General features: G+C 43.6%; 1 pseudogene; it reads left to right on the top strand.

Annotated features, from left to right (window-relative positions):
- Window positions 1-688: 688 nt before the first annotated feature.
- LOC144326259 (E3 ubiquitin-protein ligase RNF4 pseudogene) lies at window positions 689-1,534 on the top strand (annotated as a pseudogene).
- The last annotated feature ends 12,513 nt before the right edge of the window (window positions 1,535-14,047 follow it).

The following is a 14,047-nucleotide window of genomic DNA, read 5'->3' as shown; positions in this document are numbered from 1 at the left end:
AATGAAATAATGGTTAAACTGATTATAAAGAAAAGTATTAACAATATATGTTAAGACACTAAGGTTAAAAACTTGCTGAACAAAATATTGGAAGTGGAATACAAGAAGGGGAGGCGTGGGGAAGTCAAGAAAAGAAGCTACTGAAAACGAGATTTAAAAGGTGGAATTTTCTTCTTTTTTTGTTTTCTTTGGTGTTGTGTGTTTTCTATGTTTTTCTGTTTTACTCTTTGTACCTTTTAGAAATGATAATAAATATTATTTAAAAAAGAAAGAAGAAGAAGCAAAGGTGAGTGATCGTTGGCCCCAAGCTATCACCGGGTCATGCTTCGCCAGCCAACTCATTCCCAGCACTACTGGGTCATCCCTGACCACTGGTCCTGCTAGCTAGGGATCATGGGAGTTGTAGGCCAAAAACATCTGGAGGGCTGAGGTTGAGGAAGCCTGCCCTAACTCCTCAAGATGTTGAACTTGCTCCCAGCTTTGGAGTACCTGGTATAAAAGAGACAACTCCAAAAAAGTCACAGTGCTCCAAAGCGTCACCAGTTGCATAAAGTTGCTTTAGAGAGAGCATTCATGATCATCATTATCACATTACAGAATTGCTTGGCGACTAAGCAGTGAGCAGCACGCGGAGATAAGGGGGAAAGCTAGTACTCTGCAGCCTGTGCCTCTCCCATCCCTGTGCATCATGAGTTCAACAAGTACAGAATTTAATGCAACCAAGCACAGCAAAAGCAAGAGGGGCAGTCGCAACACCTCCTCAAGACCTCATAATACTCTGGACAAGATGATGGTGGGAACTGCTTCTGAACACTGTATCCCCACCTCCGCCTCCTCCTCCCTGCCATCTACTTCCTCCCTGGCCTTACCTTTATTACAAACTGCCCTTGCTGGCTCCCCTCCTGGTGCAGGGCTGAGTTTTATGGAACAAACTACTCCTTTTGGTGGTAGCAAAGGAACTGAGCAGCAGGAGATTCAGAGAAACTATTGTGGATGCAAGACTCGCTCTATGCAAACCTGTAATCAAAGGGAAATAGCTGCTGCAGCTGCACAAGTACAGCCGCACAGCCTTAATGATAGAAGTATTGATGTGGAAGTAGTTGACCTCACTTGCGAAACTTCAGAATCTATAGTTTTTGATCTTACGCAAAATGATTCTGTTGTGATTGTTGGAGAGAGTGGGCAGCAGCCCAATAGAGAGTTCTGACATCAACCATTGTCTGACAGCCTCATATTTAGTGGTGGTGGTGGTGGTGATGATAGCAGACACACAGAGAGTGGTGCTCTTGCCACTAGAAAGCTCCCCAGAGAAGTGGGAAGGAGGGAATTTGCAAGATCCTCAGGCACTTTGAGTTGTGGAATTTGCATAGACAGCTATGCAGAGATTGTGCAAAGCGGACGGCTTATAGTGTCAACAACATGTGGCCACATCTTTTGTAGTCAGTGCCTCAGCAATTTTCTTAGGCATGCTAACTTTTGCCCAATTTGTAGGAGGAAACTAACTCCAAAGGAGTATCATCCAATTTATATGTGAAGACATGGGTGTCCCAAATTCATAATTTTTTTTAAAACACTCAAATTCAAACTTTTATTTAGATTCAGGTGGTTTTGTCCTCTAAGATCTCTTCTTCTACTTCTTCTTCTTCCTCGTCTTCTATTTCCTCTCTTCCCCTTCATCCTTATCTTCCTCCTCTTCTTTGTTTCTTTCCTTTTTCTTCTTCTTTCTCTCTACTTCTAAATCGTGTTCCATTCCAACAGGTCTGTGGTCAAATCGATTTCCCTCCAACTTTCCTAGCTCCTTCTCATATCTTCTTGAAAACTTCTTCACCTCTTGAATATCAGTTAGTCTGAATCTTTTGTCCGTGTAAAAGAAGGAAATTCCCTCAGGGAGTTCCCATCTATGTTTTATCCCATTTCTCTTCAGCAAGCTCACCAATTGTTTATATCCGCCCCTTTTTCGTAAAATTCTAGTGGGGATTTCTTTAAATATGTTAATTGGCTTTCCATCGATTATCAGTTTATTTTGGTAACTCATTCTCAGGATTGCATTTCTCATATCTAGGGAGTTAAAAATCATCAGCACATCTCCTGGTATTTTTTTTGATTTTGCCTTTAAAGATCTTACTTTTATTCTAAATACATTCTCCACTGTATATTCAATTTCTTCTTCTTTCATATCCAACCATCTTGCCAATTCCTTAATCATTTTTATTTTTATATTTTCATTCATCTCTTCTCCTACTCCTCTAAATTTCAGATTCATCTGCTTCTGACGCATCTCCAATAGAGCCATATTGTCCCAGACCTGCTCCTGAATTTTATTAAGATCTGCTACTTCATCTTTGATTCGATCCATCTCTTTCTTATTTTCCTTGACTTCTTTTTGAATTCTTTTTGTTGACTCCTCAATCGTCTTTGATCTAACTGTGAGATCTTTAGTTTTAATTGAGAGTTCCCCTACTACTTCATCTATTTTCTTATCCAGAGTTTCTTGTACTTCTCCTATTTTTTTCTCCATATGTTGTTCATTTTGTTTAAATTCTTCCTTTATTTTTAACCACAGAATATCTAGATCCTTAATTTCTTCCTGTCTGGAAATTTTCCTTTTCCCTGGTGTCCCCCCAATCCCCCCCATTTCCCCCAGCCATTTTAAATTAATTACTGTAGTGAAATATTCTATCTACCGGGGGGGGGAGTATATAACCCAACTGAGATGAGGCTCAAGGAAACCAACGTCGAAATAAAGATAAAAACTGTATACAATATAATCCTTACTTGCAATTTCACTATATGCCTCTAGGTGTCACTCCATATTCCCCCCCACAGTGACTTTCACTTTTTATCCCTTTGTTCCTAATTCAGGTTCCACCAGTAACAATAGTACAAAACAGCTTAGAATATCAGTCCAACTGTAAGTCCATCAGGGGTCCCCCTCTTCTGCTCTTCTATAACTTATCAACTCAGTCCTTCGATGAAGCGCCCACCAGTCTCCAGCCACTTGCTGGCCTAATCCACCAAAATTTAGAATACAGGAAGTGCTATCCCTTCTTATATCTCAGTTCAGTCTTTATTTCTAGCCACTTGCTGGCTTAATCCATAAAGAAGTGAAGAAGCAACAAAACAAAACAAAACAAACTTTCCCTTTGCACCAAACTCAGTCTTTTTCTAGACTCTTGCTGGCTTAATCCACAAAGAGTGAGCTGCCAAAACTATTTCTTCTTCACCTAAAATCCAGTCTCTTTCTCACGCTTTGCTGGTCTGAAGAGATTAGGTGTTAATGTCTCTTCTCTTTTCCAAAACTCAGTCTTTTGCCAGCAGGGATATAACATGAAACAGAAAATACAGCCTTTAATCCTCCAGCGTAAAACACAGCGAGTTAGTTTTAGCCCCAAATAAATAATATTATGAAGGGGCTTATCACAGTCTCTAACGCCGTTGTAAATTCTCCGCTCCCCCCCTTTCTGCTCCAAGCCTCCTCACACTAAATTATTCTTCAAACTGGAGTGTTGACGTGTTACCCTCCACCTCCAAAACCATCCCCGAAGAAAGGATTACAAAGTCCCTGTTTTTAACTCTTCTCTGACAGCTTGTTTCAGAATGTTCTTTGGCTCAGTAAGATTGTTTCTGAGGACTTTCACTTTTGTACTTCCTCAGCAGCAACTTTCACTTCCTTCTTTGTTCTTGTGGCTTTGATCTCTGCACCATTTTATCACCGCTGCTGGGATGGCTCAGCATCCGAATTTCCTTTGCTTATATTCCAATTTTTCTCAGATAAAAATATCCTGTAAACGTTTTAAATTCTTTTCTGTTCTCCTGGAAGCTTGCCTCTTTCGTCCGAAGCTCGAGACATCGTAGCGTGGAGCTGGTGGTGCTTTCCCTTTCGTGTCTGCCACTCTATCCCATTCTCAGGTCTTAAACAAAAAAACCGGGGAGCAGGAGAGCCCGCTTTGATGCCGCTGGGTGCCCCTGTCCCTCAAGGAAACCCCCTTGAGGTTTTGAGGTCCACAGAGTCCTTGCGGAACCTCTAAAAGCTCACGCCACTCAGAATCCCCAGAGGGGGTTTTCCGCGCTTGATGGCCACTACTCAACTGGAAGTTGAATTCTGCCAATTATTCCATCTGTTATTCGCATAGCCTATGGCTTTATTTATGTACCACAAAAGTAATAGTTTAGTGTCCTGTGGGGGAGGTGTCCAGTCTCAAGTCAAACAATATCATGTCTGAATATGGCAATTGTAAGTTCTGACTCACTTGCTAAATATTCTCCTATCCTTGTCATGGTATCACATGGCAATTGCTGCCTACCGTCAAGAACAGTCCATTATGCAGATGTAGTTTTCGTTATTGCATTTTGCTAACTTGGGTGCAGTTTTTCATCTGCCACTAGACAACCCACCCCCACCCCCAAAAAAAACCTATCAATGCAAGGATTCAGGAAACTGTGTAAGGGTCGAGGCACCCTAACATATAATTTTGCTAGAACTTTTATGCAAAGACTAGATTGGTGAAGTGTTAGGTTCCATACAGCATCATCCAACAGTAGTGATTGCTGTACCCCTCCAGTCTGGTGCACATTAAGGATTATGCACAGGAATTCAGATTTTCCCATCACGACTCAAATAAGTGACCTCAAAAATACATTGTGCAAATTTCTCCAATGGGCAAAATGCTTTAATGGTGACTGATACACGAGGCAAAGCAGATGTGGATTTAGGGCAGTGAAGCTGTTCCCCTGCACAGAGTGTGGGGGCAAAAAGGGAGCCTTCCTGCCTCCTTCCCCAAGCCTAGTTAGCGCTTTCGCAGCTTTGGGAATGAAATGAGAGGGCTCTAGGACCCCACCAGAGCCTTGTGCATCCTTCCCAAAGCCTGACACCTCCCTTGCCTGGCTTTTGGAAGGCACCAGGAGGGCAGGGTGTGTGTAAAATTTTGGACCCCCTAGGGCACCATATTACCAAGGTCCATCCCTGGGCAAAGCGTAATTTGTTCTTCAATAAGAGTGTCTGTGCAAACAGAACAGAAACGGTGATGGTAGGGATGAATGGAAATGACATTCCGTTTAGCACTCTGTCTTAACCTCCACTCGAAAGCTGGGGGATGCATATAAGTTTTGGTGACAGGACTTCCGGGGTGGCACCATCGGTAATGGCGGATTCCCTCTGATCTGGAGGGACTGGCTCCACGGGAAACGGGTCTGTTCCGCTACGGCAAAGCGGGGACCCTTTAAAAAATCACAGGCGGATGAAGTCCATGGGACTCGGTGGGACCTTTCGCGCCCCCCAATTTGTAAAGGAACCCAATAACGGGTTCCGGAGCGAAGAGGGGCAAGTGGCGCGGTGCTGAGAGTCAACTGCTTCTTCCGTGGAGCGAAGCCGCATAGCCGTTGTCGGAGAGCGCTACCTTTTTCCTGGGACAATTTGGCTACAAAAACAACTACCCGTGAGTAGATCAAATTTGGACAATTGGACTTTAAACAACGACAAGTGAGTAGAACGGGAATTTGGACTGAGAAATTCTTTTTAAATTGGCACTGAAGCGGGAAGGTCTAAACAGGAAGTCAGCCTTCCGTTTCTTGTAGATAGTTTAAAGCAAAGACATGGTAAACTAGAGTTCAAAAAAATCGTTCGTAAAGGATTAACTTTCATCATTTAAAAGTACTGAACCCCCTTCGGAAGCAGGAGAAGAGGGGGGATTTTTTCTGGACTGTTTAAACTTGCAGAAGAGAGTGTAAAGAAAAGTAATTTTCCACCGTCTTGAACCTGGGAGCGGGGTGTCAGGACAGAAGCTTTTGGGAAGTTCATTGACTACAGACAAACGTCTTTGACAGATAGTTAAAAGAAGAGAAACATAGTGATTCCATTGTTCTCCTTCGCATTTTAAAGGAACAAATATTGACAAAATATCTGAAAAAGGAAACTTTGTTATTAGATCTGCCTTTGAAGAAGAAAAAAAAAAGAAAAGAGATGGATACAAATTGAAGTTTCCCCCCTAGAGGGAGCTTGTGAAACTGTTACTGAATTTGAACTGGGGAGCAGCTGCAAATAGATTAAGATCATGGGAACAGACTTCCAACCTTGCATAACAATGTACTCAGAGGCTCTGGTGCGTGCTTTTTGCAAGACAAGTGCTTTACTGGAACAGTTACATGAGAAGACGGATTTGACAAGTGCTTTACTGGAACAGTTACATGAGAAGACGGATTTGATGACTGTTGCGATTAGAAATTCTGGACAGGCAGTGGGTATCTATATAGAACCCACCCAGGAACCAACTTGTGCTCTGACAGATCAGATGAGGGAGGATGTAGTTGTTGGACCTCAGGTGGCAGAGATGGAGGGAGCTGTGGCCCAGCAGGAACATGAGTTGTTGGATCTGACAAATGAACTTGGAAAAAGCCAGATTTGGAGAGATAGAGTTGTATTTGGCTTGGAGATGGGGGGCTGGATAGACCCCCCTATGCAGGGATGTTTTGACTTTTCAAGTCTGGCAATGGGCCGTGAGGAGTTTGGGGATGTGGGGGTCCTCAATTTTGGAGGGGGTTTGAAACATGTCTTTAAAAATCACATGGAGTTCAGTGTGGACTATGGAAAGGGGGCTGATCTGTTGAGAAGGGATAAAAATATTGTTAAGTTGGAGTTTCCACGAGTGAAAGGAGTAGGAGACAAAGTAAAGTACAGGTATAAATATGAAGAAGATCTGCGGACGGGACATGGAAGAGACTTAAGGGCCTCGGACATAAGATTACCAGGTTAATGAACTAGATGGATGGGACAGAAAAGACTGACTAAACCCGGGACCAGGAGGAAGAGACGTTGGATGAAGATTGGAAGAAAGTTTCTAAAAAACAACAACATTATTTAGGATTGTTCTGGAAAATTAATGAATAGTAGAAAAATGTTGGAATGAAATTATTTGGCTTTAGCAGAAATGTTAAAAAGAGTTTTGCAAGAATATGTTAAGGTTAGGAGAAATTGGTATGAATAAGACTTAAGTTTAAAATTTTAGGGTTTTTAATGTAATATAGGTTAAAATAGATCAAGGTAATTTAATGACAGGATATTATGAAAAATGGAAAGGATTTGCTGTTATAATTAATAACTAGAATACAAAAAAGGGAGGTGTGAGGAGGTCGATGAAATAAGGTCATGACAGTTAAGGATTCGGGAATATTGGATTTGTTTTTAAATTTTTGTGGTTTATTCTTGTTTTGTGATTTTGATGTGTACATAACACATGTTTTTGTTTTTTGATTTTGAACTTTATTGATTTGTATTGTTTGACTGCTGTTTGTCTTTCTATTGTTTTTATTTTTCCCCCTTCTTTTTCTCTCTATCTTTTTTGTAATTTTAAAATTCTTAATAAATATCATTTTTTTTAAAAGCATATAAGTTTTGGTGACACCAGATGCATTTGCACAGAGTATTTGATCCCCACAGCCCATGTTCACGGAGACAATGCCATCTGTGGAAGTCCTAACCATGCCACATGATTGACAGGCTATGTGCAAGTCTAATATGGGGTGTGTGCAGCTAGGCCCCTGCAGCAGGCTGCGGGGAGACTAAGGAAGCCTCCCTTTTTAAAAAGGTGTTCAATCCAATGCTGAACTGGAAGCATAACACTGGCTCTCCAAGCTGTCATGGGTGAGGTTTCACTATGTTATGAGACTCATTAAAATCAAATAAAAAAAGAAACATGGGGAGAAATATTATGAGACTCACTGCAGCCCATATACCTCGCAGATTAAGGCCTGGTGAGATGCTGCTGATTAGCTGGATAGCCCATGTTTTCTACCAACGGATGATTGGGTGGCATACATTTAAGATACAGGTAGGTAGCCGTGTTGGTCTGCCGTAGTCGAAACAAAATTAAAAAATGCCTTCCAGTAGCACCTTAGAGACCAACTAAGTTTGTTATTGGTATGAGCTTTTGTGTGCTCATGTATCTGAAGAAGTGTGCATGCACACGAAAGCTCATACCAATAACAAAATTAGTTGGTCTCTAAAGTGCTACTGGAAGGAATTTTGTATACATTTAAGAGAAAATATTTAATTTAAGAGTTATCAACATAAAACTTTTTATTTTATTTTTTATAATCATATTTATTAAAATTTTCAGAATACAGAAAAAATAAAAATAAAAAATAAAAATAAAAATAAAACAAAATTGAAATACTTTTAGAATCTAATTTTCATTGCCCACTTTCCAGGACTTCCCCCTCCCCCTCCCTGCTGTATTCCCCTTTCATAATGTTGGTTCTACAAGCTCTCACTCCCAATTTAAACCTTAAATTATTTAGCCCCAAATTCCAATTTAAATTATACAATCATCATCTTTCCCTTAACAAAGAAAAAATATAAATCAAAAATTCTCTCCCCAAGGCCCCCTTGGTTTCATTCCACGAATTCCCTTTTTCATTTACTGATAACACCCCAGCATAATATAAAAAAAGATTAAAAAAAAATAGTTACACAGCCTTTGGATTCTGATTCTCCCCCCCCCCCCAATCCCCGGTTCGCATTCCCCATGTCCATCAATCTGTCTGTCTGTTGTCTGCCTGGAAATCTTTAATCCATACACCAATCAGTTCCACCTTGCCAGTTTCTTTTCCTTTTTCCCCTTTTTAATTTAAATATTATTTTTGTAATGTCTGATTTCAAACGTCCAATCCAAAAAAGACCCCAAAGGGGTTCCCCCCATTGTCCTGTTCCATGTTGTTGTCAAGTTTCTTGTTCTGTTCTGCTGCTAAAACGTTCTAATTCAGAAATTTGATGCCTCTACAGGGGTTTGTTATTCAGGAACAAAAACTTACGTCCAGTCCCTTCCTTTCTTCAATAAAGAATTCTATTGTCTCCCTTAATGTAAACACCCCTGTAGACACAATACTTTTTCAGTTTTGCAGCTTTCTCAGGAGATAGCAAGTCCTATACAGTTCCCAGAGTATTTTTCCGCTTGTAGTTCTTGTAATGTCCCGAAACTCCTCTAGGGGGGTTGCAGTAACTTTGTTTCCTCTTGTCCAAAAGTCCAATTGTTATTCCATATTTTCAACATTATATCCAAATCGTAACCAATTGTAACGAAATTAACTAGCAAAGTCCTCATAGCAAAGTCCTCTTTACACTTTCCGACTTTGACAGTCACTTTGACAGCTGTCAAAGTCTGCTTCTCTTTTCCCCAGGCTCTCTCGCGGGTCGCCCCGGTTCCCGGGGGGGGGGTTACGTTTCCCTTCTCACCCCACTCTTCTCCTCCAGCACAATTCTTATGATATCCCATCGTGAAATTCTTGGTTTTTATCCGAAATACGCTTCTCTTTGGACCTTGGTTACTCAGTCCTTGTTTTGAAATGCTTACAATAGGGAGGGGGGACTGACTTCCTTTTTAGATCCCCCCGCTCGTGCCGAATCCGAAAAAAATTTCCTTTTTTTTCTCCTTTAAAACCCGGTTGCCAAATTACTCACGGGTTGTTGTTAAAAGTCCGAATTTTCAATGGAAGAAGTCGGCGCTCTCCACCGGATGGCAAGCGGCTTCGCTCGGCAGGGGAAGCAGAGGACTCAAAGCACCACGCCACTCCCTGGCACCCGATCCGTAGCCTTTAAAAAGGCTCCTTCACGAGTCGGGAGGGCGCTAACGGTGCCAGCCGAGTCACCCATGTCCACGGTCTCCGTGCCCGTGGTTTTTAAGGGTCCCCGCGTCGCCGGCGCGGTAGAACCCGAGCCCTGCCGAGCAGGCTCCCTCCGGAGCTCGGAGGGAGTCCGCCATTCGGCGATGGCGCCAACCCGGAAGTCCAACATAAAACTTTTTAAAGCAATTAGACCTATTAGTACAGCAGCATCTAAAAGTTTAACAGGTCAAGCCATTCATAGTTCCACTATGAATACGCAACAGGGCTGAGAAAGTGAGTCACCGCAACTTGAGTTGACTTTATCATGCGAGGTTCAAGTCTTACATGCTTGCTGCTTGAAACATGGCCCTATAGATGGAGCTTCTCCACAGCAAAGCATTTATGAAAAGCAGATAATTACTTTATCCTCTCCCAACCATTTGAGGAGTGTTTCACATAAATGGCTTAGCTCATCTCAATTTGATTCTGCCCCACGTGGCAACCTTGGTACGGCCTCCATTATGAATTGCTCCATAAGCATATGCCTGGACAGGAAAAGCTGTTCAGATCTAACATGATGGCTGTATTCTATTAAAGAGAAGACTCGGACCACCAAGAGTTATTTGTAATAAACCATTTATGCATGCAGCGTTAGAAATGAGCCACAGTGTTTTATAAACCTTGGTCTTTATTAGGGCTACATCAACAGAAAGAGGTGTTTGCCACTGGAAAACAAGTAGATGTGGAACAGACTTCCATCGGTGAGTGGTTAGCTTTGGTTTTTTACAAGGCAAATTGCAAAAAGAAGCTGCAGGTTGTATTATCATAGATGACTATAAATAGCCTAGTCTTGAATAAATGAGTTCACTAGACATCAGTCTTTTCTCAAAGCAGCAACAGAACTAGAACAGAAATGAGATATCTGCACAAAGCAATGTGGCAACAGCAGACATATCCTCCAAGCTGTTCTTCAAACGTCTACAGACCTCAAAAAATGTGAGCTGCAAAAACTCCGAGGAGAGCTTGGCTGTCTGGCTGGTGTACCGGCCACCTAGCGCACCAGCAGCCACCCTGTCAGGCCTACTGGAGGCGGTGGCTGGCTGGGCCTTGGGAGTTCCCTAACCTATTGTTATTGGGGGACTTCAGCATCCATGCTGATGCCACTCCCTCCTCACAGGCTCTGGACCTGGCGTCTTCCATGGCGACACTAGGGCTCTCCTAGTTTGTTTCGGGCCCCACACATCAAGCAGGCCACACGCTGGATTTGATCTTCGGCGTAGGTATAGATGTGATCATGTCTCCTTCGATGAAGGTGCCATGGTCTGATCACTACGCTCTGAAAGCCAGGATTGACTTTCCACACACACCCTGCTTAGGTGGTGAGCCAATTTGGGCTCGCCCGCAGAGGCTGATGGACCCTGATAGATTCCGCCAAGCCTTGCGGGACCTTGCTCCCCCTGGCGACTCATTGACTGAGCTTGTTGAGGGCTGGAATATCCAGCTCCTGGCAGCCATCAATGAGATTGCACCTAAGCGCCCTCTGCGACCCCGCAGAAACCTGGCTCCCTGGTTTACCAAGGAGCTCCGGAAAATGAAGCGGGACCTCAGACTGCTAGAGCGAGTATGGCGAGGTGCCCGTGACGGAGCCTCAAGAACATCTTATAGGGCTTTTATGAAAACCTACGAGATGGCAGTGAAGGCCGTTAAGAAGTCTTACTTCTCGACCTCCATTGCACCCGCTAGTTCTCGCCCGGTGCAATTATTTAGTATAATTAGGTCTTTAACATCCCTCGAGGGACAGCCAAATTTAAATAACAATTTGACACACAGCTGTGAGGCATTTGCGAGCTTTTTTGCGGAGAAGGTCTTGTTGCTCCGCCTTGACCTCCCTGCCAATTTGGATACAATAAAGGAACTGGAGGCCCCTCGACTGTCCTCGGGTCCAGTATTGGACCACTTCGACTGGATATCCCCAGCCGATGTGGACAGACTCCTCCAAGCTGGAAAGCCCACCACCTGTCCTCTTGACCCGTGCCCGTCTTGGCTGATTAGAGCGTGTCCAGACGAAGTGCGGGCCCCCCTAGGGGATATCATCAATTTGTCCCTTGGCACGGGGACATTCCCAGGGGAACTGAAGGAGGCAGTGGTGCGCCCGCTCTTAAAGAAAACATCATTGGATCCCTTAGATCTAACCAATTACCGCCCGGTTTCGAATCTTCCGTTCCTGGGTAAGGTGATTAAGAGAGCGGTTGCTGAACAGCTTGGTGGGTTTCTGGATGAAACATCGGCTCTGGATCCATTCCAGTCCGGCTTCTGAGCTGGTCATGGGACCGAGATGGCTCTGGTCGCCCTAACAGATGATCTCCGCAGGCAGCTGGATCAAGGTGGGTCGGGGCTGCTGATTCTTCTAGACCTGTCAGCAGCCTTCGACATGGTCGATCACAAACTCCTGGACTACCGCCTTGCCGACGTGGGGATTCAGGGCACAGTCCTTCAATGGCTGCGCTCGTTTCTCTCTGGTCGGGGACAGAGGGTGGTGCTTGGGGGGGAATTGTCATTGCGCCACTCCTTGATGTGTGGAGTGCCTCAGGGTGCGATACTCTCCCCGATGCTTTTCAACATCTTTATGCGCCCCCTTGCCCAGCTTGTCCGGAGTTTTGGGCTGGGTTGCCATCAGTATGCTGATGACACCCAACTCTATCTGTTGATGGATGGCCATCCTGATTCGGCCCCGGACACACTGATCAGATGTTTGGAAGCTGTGACTGGATGGTTACATGGGAGGCGGTTGAAGCTAAATCCTTCGAAGACAGAGGTCCTTTGGCTGGAACGGGACGATATGGAATTGGGGGGGCAACTCCCATCTCTTGCGGGGGCGCAATTAGTGCCAGCACCGTCCGTTAAGAGTTTGGGTGTAATCTTCGACACCTCCCTTTCCATGGAGGTGCAGATTGCAGCTATAACAAAGGCGGCATTTTTTCATCTCTGCCAAGCTAAGCAGTTGGCTCCTTACCTCTCTCGCCCTGACCTAGCCACTGTGATCCACGCAATGGTCACCTCCAGACTGGATTATTGTTACTTGTCTACGTGGGGCTGCCCTTGAGACTGACCCAGAAACTCCAGCTGGTGCAGAATGCCGCGGTGAGACTCCTTACGGGGTCCTCGCTGTGAGATCACATTCACCCAGTGCTATACCAGCTGCACTGGCTCCCGGTGGAGTACAGGATCAGGTTTAAGGTGCTGGTTTTAACCTTTAAAGCCCTATACGGCCTAGGACCCTCGTACCTACGGGACCGCCTCTCCTGGTATGTCCCATAGAAAAACTTACGGTCTTCAAATAAAAACATCTTGAAGGTCCCAGGCCACAGAGAGGTTAGGCTGGCCTCAACTAGAGCCAGGGCTTTTTCGGCTGTGGCTCCGATCTGGTGGAACACTCTGTCACAAGAGACTAGGGCCCTGCGGGACTTAACATCTTTCTGCAGGGCCTGCAAGACAGAGCTGTTCCACCAGGCCTTTGGCCAGGGCACAGCCTGACTCCCTCCTTCAGCAATCTTCACAGAGCTCTGGCCCAATGGTTGCCATTGGTTTGATTTGAATTAATTTTATAATGAATGATTTTAGAGTGTTGTGTTGTGTTGTACTGTTGTACTGTTTTATTGTTGTTAGCCGCCATGAGCCCGGCATCGGCTTGGGAGGGCGGGATATAAATAAAATTTTTTTTTATTATTATTATTATTATTATTATTATTATTATTATTATTATTATTACTACTATTACTATTACTATTATTATTATTAAAGCAAAATGAAGCTGAAACAGTACAACTGGACTATAAGGAGGCCAACTGGAAAAAAGTAAAATTGCTGACTGTCATATTTAAGTCATATATACTGTACTTTGTGTATTCTTTGGAGTTCACTCATGCTTATGAAGGCCACATTAGACTGTGTTCAGGAACACCCATGTCTTCACATATAAATTGGATGATACTCCTTTGGAGTTAGTTTCCTCCCCACTAGAATTTTACGAAAAAGGGGCGGATATAAACAATTGGTGAGCTTGCTGAAGAGAAATGGGATAAAACATAGATGGGAACTCCCTGAGGGAATTTCCTTCTTTTACACGGACAAAAGATTCAGACTAACTGATATTCAAGAGGTGAAGAAGTTTTCAAGAAGATATGAGAAGGAGCTAGGAAAGTTGGAGGGAAATCGATTTGACCACAGACCTGTTGGAATGGAACACGATTTAGAAGTAGAGAGAAAGAAGAAGAAAAAGGAAAGAAACAAAGAAGAGGAGGAAGATAAGGATGAAGGGGAAGAGAGGAAATAGAAGACGAGGAAGAAGAAGAAGTAGAAGAAGAGATCTTAGAGGACAAAACCACCTGAATCTAAATAAAAGTTTGAATTTGAGTGTTTTAAAAAAAATTATGAATTTGGGACACCCATGTCT

This window comes from Podarcis muralis, chromosome W (genome assembly GCF_964188315.1).
Source record: "Podarcis muralis chromosome W, rPodMur119.hap1.1, whole genome shotgun sequence".
Lineage (NCBI taxonomy): Eukaryota > Metazoa > Chordata > Lepidosauria > Squamata > Lacertidae > Podarcis > Podarcis muralis.
Note: the sequence above shows the minus strand (reverse complement) of the source record. Positions and strands in the feature narration are given on the sequence as shown.